Genomic DNA, 17,497 nt, shown 5'->3' with positions numbered 1-17,497 from the left:
CTTGCCTGCTCGACTCATGACATTTTCTTCTCCTCTGAACTCTGTCCACCACTCCTTCTAATCACTGCCTAGCTTCAATTGACTCCTCCTCCTCTTCAGCACACCCTTTATCCATATGAATCCTGGGAAATGAAATCATTTCCCAGCTGTCCCACCAAATTTCTCTAAAGGCATAGGGACAAAGAACTCTCACTCACTCAACCAAGCCTATGCTTTATACCTGTGCAAGATTTGTAGCAGCGAATTAGTTTAACCATTTTGTCTCCCAGCAAGTTGCATGTGCTGCACACACCCAAGAGCTTTGTGGATTCTCGAATGAAAGACAGTCTATGGCCATACCACCCTGAATGCACCCGATCTCGTGTGGCCTTAGAAGCTAAGCAGGGTCCGGCCTGCTTAGTACTTGGATGGGAGACCACCTGGGAATACCGGGTGCTGTAGGCAAAAAAAAAAAAAAAAAAAAAAAAAAGAAGACATACATGCCTGCTAATTTTGATATGCCTTGACTAGCTCAATAGCTGAACACCTCTAAACCTCCCTGTGGCATACATTCTTCTGTTATTCCTGAGTTAAAATCTTTTAAAATCTATATTTCATCTCTACTACCCTAGACCCAATGGGGGAGTGGCCCCTAGGGCTGCTCTCCTGGATTCTTACATGCCCTTAATTTTAATCTTTACCCTTCCTCATCATGACGATTCTCTTCTTTCCCTCTCTCCTGGTCCCTTGATGGCACAATCTACAAGTTCTGCTTCATCTCCCTGCCCAGCCATTGAATAAATTCAAATTTATTACTATTTGACATCATCCTGGGGACAGGGAGCCTCAGGTCTGCAAGCAAGGCTTTGGGAGCTGAATGAACACAAAGCATTAGAACCAATTACCAACAGGGATTTGGTAACTTTATGGTGAGAATAATAATAAATTGCCTTACTGTTTAACACTGCGTACTTCGATATGAAAGAAGGAGCTGGATCACTTTTATTAAGGATGTCAACTTTGCCTGGGGTCGTTTAGCTGGTCACAACCCCAGGTCTTTTGGGGAAATGACGGGTCTACACACTCACAGGAAACTACCTGTCATTAATTAAGACATCCTTCATGCAACCTGAGCCCTTGGCAAATTCCTAGCCTGCAGTGAGCACAGAAGAAGCTGAACCAGCATCTGAGGAGTTAATTGAATAGCATTTTTTCCCTCTCTTAGCTACTATGGGGATGTTTATGCAAAGGGTTCCTGGAGAATTTTCCTAACTCTTAACAGCAGGAGTGACATCTTTCTTCAGGGGGCCCTTGTTGCCTGCCCTTTTAGCCATGACTCATTATTCTTTCCTTAAGGTGACTAGCAGGTGAGTGGAGTCCCCTCACATCCCTGGAGTTGTAGTGAGGCCTTCTACCCTATATCTGCATCATGAGTTATGGAATTTTCATGTCACAGCATGGAAGCTAAAGACACAAGTTTAGGTTCAGAGTGTGTATTGGAGGCTTGCCATTGGAAGTTATTAAATAAAGAACACTAAATTAGGAAACCTGGCTGAGTCTCCTACTTGTCAAGGATAATCTGGAAATTTAATTGATCTGGTTTTGGATTTTTATGAAGATTTTACCTACAAAATATTTTGCAAAAGTACCTGAAGGGTAGCCAACCTCAGTTTTACAAGTGTTGTTCTATGTAGCTGTTCTTAATTTTGAAATTACTCACAAAATAACTGTCTGAGGTAGGTATGGTTGCTCTAATTGCTGGATCTGTCCTAACAAAAGTAGGGGATCTACATGAAAATAGAAAGCACATGAGTGGATATATGGATAATATAGAATCTCACATCCTAGGAAGAGGCACAGGACTAGGTTGGACATTTGAGGTAAGGTCTTCAACTACTGGACAATCCTGTTGGAACCCACTGTGCCTAAGTTCTGATATACTTTGTCATTCCTAAGCCATACCTCTACAATTGTCTTGGAAAATTCGTTTCCTGCCTGGTTTTTGCCAGAGCCATTTCAGGGGTAGGGTGGGCCATGGAGTAAGTTGACCTAATGTTCTTGATGGCTTAATACTACAAAAGAAATTTAGAAGTATAGTTAAAATTGACAGTGTTCCATTGGTTACAATTTATTAATTATCATAGATCTAAAATAGCTTTGATTTTAAAATTTATAAAAAGTCAGTGAGACCATAAGATTTATTGTGGCATTATAGTCTGGCCTAGCTATTTCATATAAAGCTATGATAATTTTAAAGAGTTTGCTTCTAGTGAGTTTGTAACCATTAGAAAATTTTGCCTTTAAAAAGGGCTAAAAGCCTTATAATATTTTTGTCTCTGCTTCAATACAAGAAACTAGGACTTTGAAGTTTTCAGTGTATGTTGATTATTATCCAATCCCTCCAATTGGGAATCTCAGTGCCTTTGCACTCATACCTTGAGCTTTACAAATGAGTATTAGTTGCTCTAGAAAAAGTTTCAGAGACAATAGTTTTTTAATGTTTAAGCCTCAGTTATGTCAAGAAAAGTTGTACTGAGTCAAATTGCTTTTGACTAAGGCCTTGCCTTAAGCTTGCCACAAGACAGGTCTTGAGAAACTCAAAGCTTTTTATAGCTTCTGTAAACAATTGCTATCTATTGTAATCAAATGTTTGGGATTTTAAATATGCCCACAACAACTTTTTTGGAAAAAGAGAACAATAATATAAATTCATCTTTCCTCATATTCAAAGTAAAGTTTTAATATCTTATTAGGAAGTTGCTGTGATATTAATAAAAATTATATAATAAAATCATAAATATATTTTAAAAAATCTCTTAAAACCTGATGAGATGCCTATTTCTTGCTTCAAACAGCAATTAATTTGGTTATTGCAAAATATTTTTATTTGACCTATTACATAGAATAAATTTTAAACAAAATAGTAATTATTATTTAAAAGACAAATTGTTAAGATTTGCTTAAATACATGCTTTTATATTTTCTATAAATTTATGTATACATCCCATAATAGTATATACTTCTACAGCCCTTTTATGGGAGAAAATTATATGTAAGTCTCATGATTTTCCACTCTACTTTAGCACAAATAATTAAACTATGTGCTGTAGTCACTATTTATCAAGTACTAAAATTAAGCCTTAAGTTGTATATTGATATATGCATACATATGTATATATCAGAGCTTACAATTGCTTATGATAATTTGACATTTTAAAGTATAATTCTGATTTAAAAATTAAAAGTAAAATATACACATGTGACTATTAATTCCTTCTCAGGCTTTCAAGTTGCAATTGCCTTAACGTGAAAAGCAACAAAATATTAATTGGTTGTTGCCTACATTATATTTCTCTACTTAATATTCCTAATCAGATTAAAACTGATTTTGAAACTATTACAGTCAAATATTTAAGATATTTTTGTCAACAATTTAATGTTATCCATATTATTGAGATAATTTATAATCTCAAAAACAATAAATTATTCAATGTGCACTTCACACTTTGAAAATTTGATTTTTTAATAAAAGGAGGGGGAATCTTGCCCTCCACTCCAAAGTTACCTCCAAAAGCATATCTCACATTTTGCTTGTTTTAAAAAGCATATCTCTCTTTTTGCTTGTTTTAAAAAGCATTATCTTGCTTTTTGCTTGTTTTAAAAATCGTTTTTGCAGTCCGATGCTAAAGGTCAGTTTGCTGTGGATTGCCATTGGCATCCACACATTTCCAGTTCTTATGCCAAGGTAAAATGGCAAGATCCACTTATTAACATGTGGTATGGTCCTGACCCCGTCCGTCTTAATCTGGGGAAGAGTCTCCGTTTGTGTGCGGACACGATTGGTTGCTTGAACATTGGTTCGTCAAGTGGATACAGATCCAGAGTCTTTTTAATAAACATGTTTTCAACTAAATTAATGGCTAAAAATTTTTATTAACCAACAAAGTTCACTTGGCTGAAATAGCCTCCACCTTTTTCTGAGAGTTGACAGTGCCTTTCCCCTACACCTGGAGGCCAAGCCTTGGGCCTGTGCATTGCTAATTTGCAACTGAAGTGCCTGCGACATCCTCAAGATAATGTCAAGCTTGAGGCTTTTAAACTTTTGAGCTTTTATCTCAAGCAGGTTCCTTACAGACATGCAGGCCCTACTCCACACTGGACTCCAGAGAGACTCTACGTGGCAGTTACTCATAGTGATGAAGAAAAGGCATTATAGACACGTTGTGGCTTTGGTCTGTAAGGTGTGTTGTGAGGGCTTGCAATCCTGTATCAACGGCTTTCACCACCCTAAGACAGGGTCATGCACCAAGAGGTTGTGTTTATTAATTATAAACACCGAAAAGGCCAAGTTTGTATAAAAACACAGAAACTAGCTGCAGGTGATTTCCAAAGATGGGGAAGGGAAAAGACCAGTAGATCCACACCTAAGACAGGCGGGGTTGCTAAGCCACCTTAAAATTCCCAGGCAGGACTATGGTGCATAAATATGTCCAAGCCCAGCTAATTTTTATTAAATAAATAAGGAGGAACTGTGATCCTTCCCCCAGGAGGAGGGGGGAACTGGTTCTCTTAGACTTTGCCTTGCCACAAATAGCCACGCCTCTCTCCAAGCCCCTGCTAGTAGCCACGTCTTTCTCCAAGTTCCTGTTACGCTGGAACTCCCACCTCCAGAGACTGAAGACGAAGATGCTGATAAGATGAAGATGCTGATTGGGTAGTGAGATGCTGATGGACTGGGGGAGAGGTTTCTGCCTGACTGCTTGTTACACAGTTGAATACACACGGTGGACTGAAAACATAATCATGGCTTGGTCCCATTTTTTATCCCCTCTTGCTGTCTGGTTCCCTTTATTTCTTTAGGTTCCTATTCCTCTTCCAGAAAACCTGTCCGTATTTAGCTGCAGACAGCAACAGTCTGCGGTTGCCCAGAAGTCAGTGGAGTGCCGGGCTCCTTCAGGACCAAATCCTTTGGCTGAATTGTCTGGAAGAGTGAACTGAAACCAAACACAAAATTAAAGATAAATCTGCACTTAGGAGAGAGGGAGGGAGGGAGGGAGAGGGAGAGAGACAGAGGGAGAGAGGGAGGGAGGGAGGGAGGGAGGGAGGGAGGGAGGGAGGAAGGAAGGGAGGGAAGGAGGGAGGGAGAGGGAGAGAGACAGGTCTTTTAACCTGGGGAGCCCTGTTTCTGGAGAAGCCAAAAGATGGGAAGATCTTACAAGACATCATGACCTCAAGCTCGAATGAACAACTAACAGTGGACACACAGAAAAGTGTACATTCACCATTCTTATTAAACAAATAAATAAACATGAAGACCAAGGAAATATTATATTCATAAATATCAAACATTGTTTCTTGTGTGGGTGGGCTATTGTTTTCCAAGGTGAGCAGGTTGGTAAACAAATCTCGAACATCTAGTTGTACCAGGAAGAGAGCCAAGAAAACATTTACTTGGGCTCAGGCTTTTAACTGAGAAGGCTCTGGACATTTTGCAGAGAAGATAAAAAGCTGTGGAGTGGGAGTTAGTGGACAGGACTAGGTGGAACACAAAGCAGAAAACCAGGCATGGAAGGTGAAGAGGCGAAATCAAAGGCCTCTCATCCTCTCCTTTGTTACAGTGATATCTATAGCCCTTCTTGATGGATCATTTGCCTTATTAATTCCCAGGATCTCTTTGGTGGAGGCAGTAGAGAGCAATAGCGACTCATGTTATATTTACAGACACCATCAACTCTCTGGTGCCTTTAATCATGTTTGGGTAATGCAACTTTTTCTGTTCTTTCTCATTGAAGGCTGAAAGAAAAAAGAAAACACCATGAGCTAAATTATGCCATCTTCCATGGAGGAAAAGCAGTGTTATCTTACAGGCAGCAATCATTTTGGCCCATTACTACTTGGAAGCAATCCTATTTGGGAACAGGTATTTATATTTGTTTAATCAGACAGGTAGAATTGCTGTGTACTGATTGATGGGCTAAAACTACCTGCAACTTCTGCCTCTTCCATGCAGATGCCTGAGGCCAGGATGAGGTCAGCCTTAGTGACAGTTTTGTTAAACGAGTTATATTCTGCAGTGTAGAGAGACAGACAAGAAGACACACATGTGCATTAGAAAGGCTCACCTTCAATTCTACTCTTAACACTTACCAATGTTGCGACCTTGGGAGAGCTGAGTTCCAGCTCCTTAACTCTAAAGTGCTGGTGGTGTCTGGAGTCTCTCACAAATCTGTTGTGGAAATTAAACACAATTATCTCTAAAGTCCACAGCACACAGCTGGGCAGGCAATACTTGCTAGACCAATAATAATGTTCCATCTCCCTCCTCCTTCTAGGCTCTCTCCTCTCCCTTGCAACCACCTTTGTTCTCGAGGTCCTTGGGCCTCCAGGCACACTGAAGGCAATGGATTTCAAGGCAGTAGGCACTGCTTCTTGGTTCATTCCTCTATGGGCCAGGTCTCATTTCTTATACGTCTCTTAATTTTTTCTTTTGCAAACCATGGTGATGGTTCCCACTATCTCATGAAGCCCAGTGAATCACAAAAGAAAGTGGAAAGGGGAGTAAGATGCCAAAGTCTATATTTTGTGCCTTTTGGAGGAAGCTTCCTGGGACAGGGAAAATAGCCTGTCTTTCTAACTGCTGTCACTCTAGGATTGTGAGGGTTGCACTCAGGAGTAAGATTCCCAGGGTACCCCATTTCTGTTTTTATTGGAAATATGCTCATGTCCTTCTCAACCCATTCATATAAAATGGTAGTGATTCTGATTGATGTGAGGGGGGTACCACAACTGATGCCTCTGAGGCTGAACACCCTCAACGTTCCTGTCTGTCATTTACACTGTTTCTTGTGGGAATAGCCAGCTAAGTTCTTTGCTCACTTTCAAATTGGTGTTCAGATATTTCTTTTCTAGTTAAAGGATTTCCTAACATAATTAGCAAATTAACTACTCATTAGGAAATATGGCATAAGAATGCTCCCCCCCCCATTCTGCAGGTTATCCCCTTTTACTCTGTTTATTGTTGCCTTTATGACAAGCCCCCGCCCCCAGTTTGGGGAAGGTTATATAATCCTACTTGTTTATTATTGCTTTGGTTGCTTTTTGGTGACATTTCTGACATCAGTATTATGGAACATTTTGCCCTCTGTTTATTTTAGCAGCTTCACAGCTTCAGGTTAAAAACTTATGTCTGTCACTATTTTTAGCTGATTTGTGTAGAGTAAAATGATGCAATTTCTGTAAAAGCAATATGGAGGCTCCTCAAGAAGCAACAGCAGCAACAACAACAGCATCAGCAACAACAACAGCAACAGCAACAACAGCAACAGCAGCAACAATAACAGCAGCAGCAGCAGCAACAATAGCAACAGCAGCAACAATAACAGCAGCAGCAGCAACAACAGCAGCAGCAACAACAACAGCATCAGTAACAACAGCAGCAACATCAGTAACAACAACAACAACAAAAACAGAAGCAGCAACAGCAACAACAGCATCAGTAACAACAACAACAACAACAACAAAAACAGCAGCAGCAACAGCAACAACAGCAGCAGCAGCAACAATAGCAGCAGCAACAACAGCAACAACAACAGCAGCAGCAACAACAGCAGCAGCAACAACAGCAACAACAGCAGCAGCAACAACAGCAACAACAACAGCAGCAGCAACAACAGCAGCAGCAACAACAGCAACAACAACAGCAGCAGCAACAACAGCATCATCAACAACAGCAGCAGCAGCAACAACAGCAGCAGCAACAACAGCATCAGTAACAACAACAGCAGCAGCAATAGTTAAATGAAACACCACTTAACCAAGATATCACATTTCTGGGCATTTATTCAAAGGACCTTAAGTTATGATCTAGGAGATCATAACTCCGTATTCACTGAAACCATCATTTACAATAGCCAAGATACAGAATCAGCCTGTTCTTACTCTAGTACACACACACACACACACACACACACACACACACACACACACACATACAGAGAAATATAATGAGACATTTTAGAAGGATATATTGCCACATGCAACACTATTGTCTCTTAGGTATGTTATACTAAATGATATAAGCCATGGTAGAAAAGCAAATACTGTGTGGGTGTTGTTTGCATGAGGAATGTAACATAGTGGACCTCATAGAAGTGGGAGAGGATGGGGGCTGCTGGAATAAAGTAGGGGGCTGCTGCACAGAAGACACAGGTACAGTTACATATTTGTTAAGAGGCAGAACTTATACTGAGTTCTTACTATAAGCTGAAAAAAATATATATAGGAAAGCAAAAACTCACCTGTTCCTATTAACAAAAAAATTAAATTAAGTATTCTGTGATAAAAAAAATAGAAGAAATCCATTTGGCTCATAGTGTAGAAAGTAGGAATTCAAAGCATGGTACTTCTATCTGACCACACTGTTCATGAAGGAATAAGTTTTCTTCTTCCATGTGGATCCCAGGCATTAAACTCACGTTTATGCTGGCACCAGAAGCCTCTACCTGCTAAACTGTGTCAGAGACCTGATTTAAGGGTTTGAAATTTGTGAGACCCTGTGAACATCTTGCAATCCTTTGCCTTAGTCAAAGTCAGGCATATGGTTCATGGGAGAATAAACCTGGTTTGTGGGAGAGCAAGGTTCAAACCCAGGCTATGTAACCTGGGGTCTGAGGCCACCTTCAAATCTGTGCTTACTCATTTTCACAGAGTCACTTTGGAGTCTGTTGTTAGAATGTGTTATTACAAGGATGTGGGGCCATACATAGGCATACATAGGGTAATAAAAGATTCATAATGTTCAGTACTTGAACTATAGTTTCAGCCTCATTCATGGATTTATGAATACATATTTGTTGAACTCTGCATTACTAAATTTTTTCCTATGGACCCTTATTCCGACCCCCACTGTTTTCCTTCTAATTTACTATTAGGAATCTCGACAGCACACTTTGTGAGGGAGTCTACTGAGTCACCTGGCTCATCAGCTGTCTGCATCTGCTATAGGTTGAGAAAAATATTCCAAAACAGAGAGAATGGGGAGGGATAGGAAGCAGGAGTAGAATGGGAAGATCACAAATGGAATGGGGGAAGCTTGAAATATGGGAGGAACACAGAAATCACTTGGCCAAGGTCCTCAATTCTGCTGATCTTTCAGGAACGTATTCTAATAAAACCAAGTGTTTGATACAGAAATTGTTTTAAGAAATTAAAAAAAAAAAAGCTTGGTCTCCTTATTACGTATGCCTAAAGAAACAGCATCTGCTGGGTTGAATTCCTGGCAGGGTGTGCAGAGATTGAGAAGGTATAGTTTACTGCCTTCCCCTACAGAAGTCTCCATGACCCTGTGCATAGTACAGAGTACATGACAAGCCAAGTGTCCTAGAATGCAAGAAGAAAGACTTAAGAATGCAAAGGAAACTCCTCAGTAGCTATGGCTTCTAAGGACGGCAGCAGGCTTCTAGCTCTTGAAAGCTGCTGCTGAGAGCAAATCCAGCTTTAATTAGTCATTACCCCTTACCTTTTGCAATCTAACTCATCCCTACCTGTGCCTCAGTTTCTTATCTGTAAGATGTTGATATGAGGCAAACCTCCTGGGGCTCTTGTGATGTTTAAAGCACATACCCAATTCAGCATGATGTTGGAATGTCTATTAAGTTTTAATTGTGTGTATTGTGTGTCAGTACGTGTGTGAGTACAAGTGACAATAGGATCAAGAGCTGTTGGGCCCTCAGGAGTGGAAGTTCCAGTCATTTGTGAGCCACTTGTTTTGATGCTGGGAACCAAATCAGGTTCTCTGGAGGAGCACTAGGTCCTTAGAGTCATCATTCTAGCCATGGGGCTATTATGCCTTAAAGTACTATTTTGCAATCAATTAAAGAAGAAAAAAAGAGATCTAAAATCCCAGGTGTTTGTGTGTGTGTGTGTGTGATTTTATAAGTTATGTTACTATAGAAAATACAAGAAAAACATGTACAAGGAAACATGATGTGCTTTTCTTTTTTCTTTTTCTTTTTTCTTTTTTGGTTTTTCGAGACAGGGTTTCTCTGTGTAGCCCTGGCTGTGCTGGAACTCACTCTGTAGACCAGGGTGGCCTCGAACTCAGAAATCTGCCTGCCTCTGCCTCCCAAGTGCTGGGATTAAAGGCGTGCGCCACCACCACCCAGCTTTTTTTTTTTTTTTTCTTTTTGGTATGACGTGCTTTTCTATGACTAACTTAATTCACTGACCAGAAGGGGAGAAAGGAAAAGGCAAGTGAATATGGAGAGGAGTTTACACAATGTACTGTGTGTGCTTGTATAAAAGTATTCTTTCAGACAAAGTGCTATGTACACAATAACTATATGAAGTAAAATGTTTAAATGAGAGATACAGTGGGGGGAGGTGAGAGAGCAAGAGATCTGAGGAAGAAAAAAGCCCATGGTATACCAAGACGAATCAGAAGGTGGTGTTTTATCTGAACTGCATGCAGAAAAGCAGATGCATGGGAGGATTCTGGACTTGAATGGCTGGAGTGGGCATGCAAGCTGAGACTTAGAAGTGTATAAATAGTAAACAATATGACCCAGTACTTCAAGGATTATGGTCAGAGCTGCAAACTGGTTGACAGAAAGTGAAATAGGCCAGGGAGAAAAACCATAGCACAGTTATTGAAGTTGCTGGTTCTGGTCTGTCAGAACAATAGCTGTGTGCTTGTTTCATCAAGCTGCACCTGTGAGAGGAGAGACTGGGGATGAATGGAGAAGGGGAAGTAGAGGAGGAGAAGAAGGAGGAGGAGGAGGGAGGAGAGGAGGAAGAGGAGGAAGAGGAGAGCACTTTCAGACCCTAGTGACTAGAAAGGACTGACCCTCTCTCAGGTAGAGGATTAGTCTTAGTTTCATCTGAAATGATATGAAATATGTCCAATTGAACTAAAATTCTGTTTATATCCTCTCCAGACAGGGGTAGCTTATTGCTTGTCCCACAGAAGTGTTTTCGAATTGTCAACCAATTAAAACACACTAACTTAGCAAATTGGTTACTTGTTCCTCCCCAAATATACATCGAGTGTGTTGTAATGAGTATGCTTCAGAAAGTTCAGTGAAGTAGGCAGATTCCAGTTACTGGTATTGACTTAAAATATGGCAATAAAAATACCACAGCCGAGTGTGGTTTTTACCCGTCACTTTGAGCTCTTAATGGAGCTCACTGGAAACTGTAATTAAAATGACTGGCTGAGCTATGACTGCGGGTCTCTGTTTCCATGGAAGGAAGAGAAGATAGGGAGTGGGGGGTAGAGGAAGCAAGTGTGCTGGGGAAGGGGACAGGCCTTGGAGGGAGGAGATTACTTGTTTTGGGACTCCTTATGTGGCAGTGGTGGCTGAATACCCAAGCTTGCTTTACAATCTGTCTGCCTAATGAAAACTTAGATCAATGCTTCTGCAGCATCAGTTGGTTCACACCATAGCTGTATTTCAGTTTAAAGTATCTTTACTTGAGCCATGTTACCAAACCTTTCAACACAAAATTTAAAATAATTTAAGAATGACTTGTCTATTCTAGATCCACATGGGCTCATATAGCCAAACATAAATTAAAGGGAAAACTGTTTGGAGGACTTTAAAACCAGAAATGGAAACAATACTCAGATTAGGCAATAGAAAATTTATAAAAAAGGGTGGGTGGCTCCATCCCTCAACTGAGGGCTGTGTCTAACCTCTGGATATGGTTCTCTCTACAGTTTCTCTCTCCCCTTTGTTGTCTATTTCAGCTAATGTCATCTCCATTGGGTCCTGGGAGCCTCTTGCTTTTCTGGCATCTGGGACTCTCTGTTGGCTACACCCAGTTCCCCATCACCCATTGCTACACAACTCTGCTTAATTTCCTGACCCTCTGTACAGCTCCCCTGTCTCCTCTCACACCTTATCCTGCCCCCATTTCTTCTCCCCCTTCTTCCTTTCTCCCAAGTCCTTTCTACCCTCTACCTCCCGTGATTATTTTGTTCCCCATTCTAAGTAGGACTAAATCATTCACACTTTGCTCTTCCTTCTTCTAGAGCTTCATATGGTCTGTAAGTTGTATCATGGGTATTCCAAGCTTTTCTCCCAATATCCACTATCAGTGAATACTTACCACATGTGCTTTTGCGGCAGTGTTACCTCAGTCAGGATTTTATTTTCTAGTTCCATCCATTTGCCTCTGAATTTCATGAAGTCTTTGTTTTTAATAGTTGAGTAGTACTCCATTGCTTAAATGTATCACATTTTCTGTATCCATTCCTCTGTTGAGGGACATCTGAGTTGTTTCCAGCTTCTGGATATTATAAATAAGGCTGCTATGAACATAGTGGAACACATGACCTTGTGGCATGATGGGGTGTCCTTTAGGAATATGCCCAGGAGTGGTGTTTCCAATTTTCTGAGGAACAACCAGAGTGATTTCCAAGAGGTTCTATCAGCTTTCAATCCCACCAGCAATGGAGGAGTGTTCCTCTTTCTTTACATCCTCACCAGCATCTGCTGTCACCTGAGTTTTTGATCTTAGCAATTCTGACTGGTATGAGGTGGGATCTCAGGGTTGATTTGCATTTCCCAGATGACTAAGGATGTTGAACATTTCTTTAGGTGATTCTCAGCCATTCAGTATTGCTCAGTTGAGAATTCTTTGCTTAGCTCTGTACCCTATTTTTTAATAGGGTTATTTGGTTCTCTGGAGTCTAACTTCTTGAGTTCTTTGTATATATTGGATATAAGTTTACTATCAGATGTAGGATTGTAGATCTTTTCCCAATCTGTAGGCTACTCTTTTGTCCTCATGACAGTGTCCTTTGCCTTACAGAAGCTTTTCAATTTTATACATCCCATTTGTCTATAATTGATCTTAAAGCCTGGGCCATTGGTGTTTTATTCAGGAAAATTTCCCCTGTGCAAATGTGATTGAGGCTCTTTCTCAATTTCTCTTCTAATAGATTCACTAATCACTATTGCTGCTGCCAAGAAGTACTTGGCTGACAGGAGCCTGATGTAACTGTTTCCTGAGATGCTCTGCTAGAGCCTTACCAATACAGATGTGGATACTTGCAGACAACCATTAGACTGAGCAAGGGGGACCCCAATGGAGGAATTAGGGAAGGACTGAAGGATCTGAAGGGATTTGCAACCCCATAGGAACAACAACAATATCAACTAAGCAGACCACCCAGAGCTCCCAGGGACTAAACCACCAAACAAACAAACAAACAAACAAACAAACAAATACATGTAGAGGGACTCACGGCTTCAGATGGATATGTAGCAGAGGATAGCCTTATCTGGAATTAATGGGAGGTGAAGTCCTTGGTCCTGTGAAGGCTCGATGCCCCAGGATACAAATGCTAGGGTGGTAAGGGGAGAGTAGGTGGGTATAGAAGCACCCTCATTCAATCAGAGAGTTGGGGATATGGGATAGGGGGTTTGAGGAAGGGAAACCCAGAAGGGGGATAACATTTGAAATGTAAATAAATAAAATAGCCAATAAGAAATTAAAAAAGATAATGTTAAGTTAAAAGCAAAAAGAAAAGAAAAATTTTAAAGATGATACTGCAGTGACCCCTGAATTACTAATATTAGCACTCTGTGGTTAACAACCTTACTTAAGAAACTCCAGTGTTGTGTATATTTGTCCCTGCAGGAAGCTTCCCATTTTTCCCACCTGACCAAGGCAAATACAATACACAGGCAGCTGGTCTCCTCATGCTGTGGCTAGCACAGAGCTCCCTCCCCCTTCCGTCTCTCCCCAGGCAGCTCTGAGAGAACTTAGACTAGTGTTAGAAAGGCACTGCTCCAAAGATCCCCCTTAAAGAAAACATCTTGTGGAGCCAAGTGCTAACTAGAGACATCCTCCCAGTCTTGGTGTCGCCAGGACAGGCTAGCACTCTCCAATAAGCGCACGAATTCTCCAGGTGCCCGTCCTTGAGACCGCAGAAATAACAAACCCAGAGAGGATTAGAGCTCCCTCTGTTTAAATCATAGAAAAAGGTAATCATAGGTCACAGACAGTTATGGCTTGCCATAAAATTAGTTCCTGATAACACCAAAACAGAAACCCATTAATCCCCCACCAGCTTCAGTTCTACCCTAACAAATGGCTATAGCATTTCACTCCCCCAACTCTGAAGCATCCTATGAATTCCCAATTTTGTATATAAACTCATGTTTTTTCCGTTTTGGGGTCACATGTGATCACTTGCTTTTATTGAGTGCAAAGCCTGTGATCTGAGTCTGGACTCAAATAAAAAGTTCTTTTTGTAATTACAGAGGACTTTGCAATTCTTGAGCTTGTTTGGGCTTTCCCCTGGACTCTGGGCACAACAATACTTCAAGATAGCTGCTATTTTTGAAAAATGTGTTCAACCCAAAGGCTAACTTATTTACCAGTTGTTTCAACTGTGGAGAGAATGTTTTATCAACATCTTGTGGGAAGAAGACAGGAGTGATGGTAAATGACCCCCTCCCAAAGCATAGGGTAATGTTCTACAATAAGAAATTATCCAGCCTCAAAGGTCAACATGCAAAACCTCAGAATTCCTGTCTTTTACGTAGTACAATTTTTCCAGAGTGCTCTTAACAACTGGAGAAAATGATTGCTGTCATATTATCAGGGACTGTTACCCTCTTCCAAGTCTAAATATTATTAGCTACTATAATATGTAGACATGTGCAACATATGGATTTACAAATTAAAATTTTTTTAGTGGAAAAACAATATAAATGATCTAGGTATGAAACAGAATATTAACATTTGTGGTATATGTGTATGTTTGTGTGTGTGTGTCCATGTATGTTCACTTTTCTATAATCCCAGAACTTTTTTGAGATCACTTTTGTCTACATAGTGAGACTATGTTATAAAAAAGAATAGAGGTTGGGGGAAATTGGAAGATGATTAGGGCAAAGGGGGAGAGACTGCCATCCTAGAAACCTGCTTTCTACTATCCCAAGGTTGCTCTGTTTATGCCAGAATGCTTTATAAGTCAGGAGTTCTGCAGGAGTGCTTTCCCATCTTTGCCATTCTTCTTTCCTTTGTGTCTCCCTGAGTTTCACCCATGCTGGGGTAACAGTGATGTAGTCACCTTCCAAGCTGTGTACATTGTGTTTTGAAACCTGACTGTACTACAGTGGACAGACATTTGAATTGTATATAGCTTGGAGCAGTTCAAATAGTATCACCATGAATGTTCCTCTTCATGTGCTACTGTTAAATTTGGCTTGGGTGCCCAGCTCGCAAAGAATCAGGGATGGAGATCACTGCAATTCGCATGAGGTTTTTATTGAACCAGTATACTGGGGTCGTCCTGCATTCGGAGCAAAGGCGACCCCCAGGAACAAAAGTACACACTTTTTTATACCTTTTCAGTACATAGGTTTACAGCACGAGTTGGTTATCTCTCATTGGTGGAGCCCATTGTCTTCTGTTTCCAATGACCTCTGTGCCCCAGGTGAGGAGGAGATGCCAATTGCACGTAGGAGTGGTGGGGGAAGATCCACCCCTTACTGGGGACATTTCCTGGAACCAGGCATTACTCCCCACAATTAGGGCATCTCCTGGGGACTGATGTTTGCTTGGTAAACCTTTCTGAAGCTCTGTCTTTAGGCTTAATGGACATTCCTTGCTCCTTGGTATTTTTATGAGGTGTCCCTGTTTGCTCAATTCTTATACTACCTTTCCTTAGAAAGAGAACCTATACTCAGGGTTATAGGACATGAGGATGGTTGTTGACATTAGGAGATAGTGTCAAACTCTCTTTGTTGTGGTTATATAAACCTGGGCTTTGCCATGGAGTTAAGCACCAATGGTCTCACTTCTTTGTCCCATACTTACCATTGTCAGTCCTTCTCATGCTGCTGGTCTGAAGCAGGCGGCATCCACAGGTTTTACTCTGTACTGTGTTTGTCTGATAACTAGGCATGAACGCATTTCTTTTCATTTACAGATGCTCTTTGTAAAGCACTACTTCAGATCACTTGCTCACTTTTTCAAAGGGTTATTTTTACTTCCAGAATTTGCATTTCATTACATATTTTTATTATGAGTGCCTTGTTCCTTTCTTTTTTCCTTCCTTTCTTTCTTTCCTTCTTTCTTTCCTTCTTTCTTTCTTTCTTTCTTTCTTTCTTTCTTTCTTTCTTTTCTTTTCTTTTCTTTTCTTTTTTTTTTTAAGACAGGGTTTCTCTATGTAGCCCTGGCTATCCTGGAACTCACTCTGTAGACCAGGATGGTCTCGAACTCAGAAATCCACCTGCTTCTGCCACCCAAGTGCTGTGATTAAAGGTGTGTGCTGCCACTGCCTGGCAAGTGTCTTGTTTCTTATTAAGCTATCATTTCCTCACCTAAGTTGCCCTTTTACAATCACACTTATACTTTATTGAATAAAAGTTATTGATCATATATGTATATTATATATATAATTTTGTATCTTATATAAGATAATTTGATTTTGTGTCTATTATGAATAGGGTATTTATCTTACTGAGACATTCTTATTGATGTAAATATCCTTTCTTAGGACTTCCTGGAGATAAAAGAAGGGATGTCTACAAGCCTGCTATTATAATTTTCTTCCCAATTTTTCTTATATCTTTTGGTAAAAATGCATCCAATAATTAGACCAGTTTTATTTACCACTGTTTTAAATGGCATATTTTATCAGGTATAATAGTTTATTGTAGAAATGTTCAGATTAAATTTTTTACATTGAATTGTTCTTGATAATATTAAAATTCATTTGTGAATTCTAATAACTTCCCTGTGGGTTATATACAATGATTTGCTGCCTTGCTATATAATTTTCTGCTGTAAGAGATTTCTTCTTTGAAGTTATTATTTTTTAAATATGATTTTCTTATCTTACTAGCAGAAGCCTCCAGTGAAATGTTGAAGAGCTGTTGTGATACCAGGTATTACTGCTTTCTTCCTGATGGAAAAGAAATCTTTCAATGACCCAAACACTGAAGATTTGGGTTTCTAGAAACATTATCCCCAACTAGTTAAGAGTTTCTGCAGTTAATAAGAAATGTTGGATTTCATTAACTGATTTTTTGAATTCATTAAGTTACTATTTTATTTATTCTGTGTATGGACCAAATCACATGGATAGATTTATAAAAAATAGTTAACTGACTACATTTCCAGACAACTCCTGTAATCTAACCCTATTATATTGTGTACTTTTTGCATGTTAGTAGACTCAGATTGATGATATTTTGATTAATATTTTTATGTTTGTATTCTTGGATAAATTTAGACTGTTCTTTAAAAAAAAAATCTATGGTACCAAATCTAGGGTTATTTTGAGGATCAAGTGGTAATGTCAATATCTAAGAAGGTAGGAAACTGGAGTAAGAAAATAAATCATGGTGGTTTCAGTGGTTAATGGCAGAATATTACATTCATTCAAGAACAAATACACATATTTTTGCATACATGCACATACATGTATCATACATATATACTCACATGCATGCACATGTGCACATGCACACTCAGAGAGAGAGAGAGAGAGAGAGAG

General features: G+C 39.9%; 1 long non-coding RNA gene and 1 pseudogene across 2 annotated transcripts in view; one reads left to right on the top strand and one right to left on the bottom strand.

Moving 5' to 3' along the window:
- Positions 1-325: 325 nt before the first annotated feature.
- LOC116074051 lies at positions 326-444 on the top strand (annotated as a pseudogene).
- Positions 445-4,468: 4,024 nt separating this feature from the next.
- Positions 4,469-17,497, bottom strand: part of LOC116072526 — a 23,137-nt gene continuing 10,108 nt past the window's right edge. The window contains exons 2-4 of one of the 2 annotated variants that reach the window (XR_004111495.1): positions 6,127-6,205; positions 5,964-6,047; positions 5,291-5,772 (exon numbers count right to left, since the gene is read on the bottom strand). This is a non-coding gene — a long non-coding RNA (uncharacterized LOC116072526). Of the gene's footprint in view, positions 4,974-5,290; positions 5,773-5,963; positions 6,048-6,126; positions 6,206-17,497 lie in introns of those variants that run through there. The other variant, XR_004111496.1, reaches the window with a different exon arrangement.

Source organism: Mastomys coucha, unplaced genomic scaffold, assembly GCF_008632895.1.
Source record: "Mastomys coucha isolate ucsf_1 unplaced genomic scaffold, UCSF_Mcou_1 pScaffold23, whole genome shotgun sequence".
NCBI lineage: Eukaryota > Metazoa > Chordata > Mammalia > Rodentia > Muridae > Mastomys > Mastomys coucha.
The sequence above is the reverse complement of the archived record's forward strand: the minus strand, read 5'-3'. Positions and strand labels throughout refer to the sequence as shown.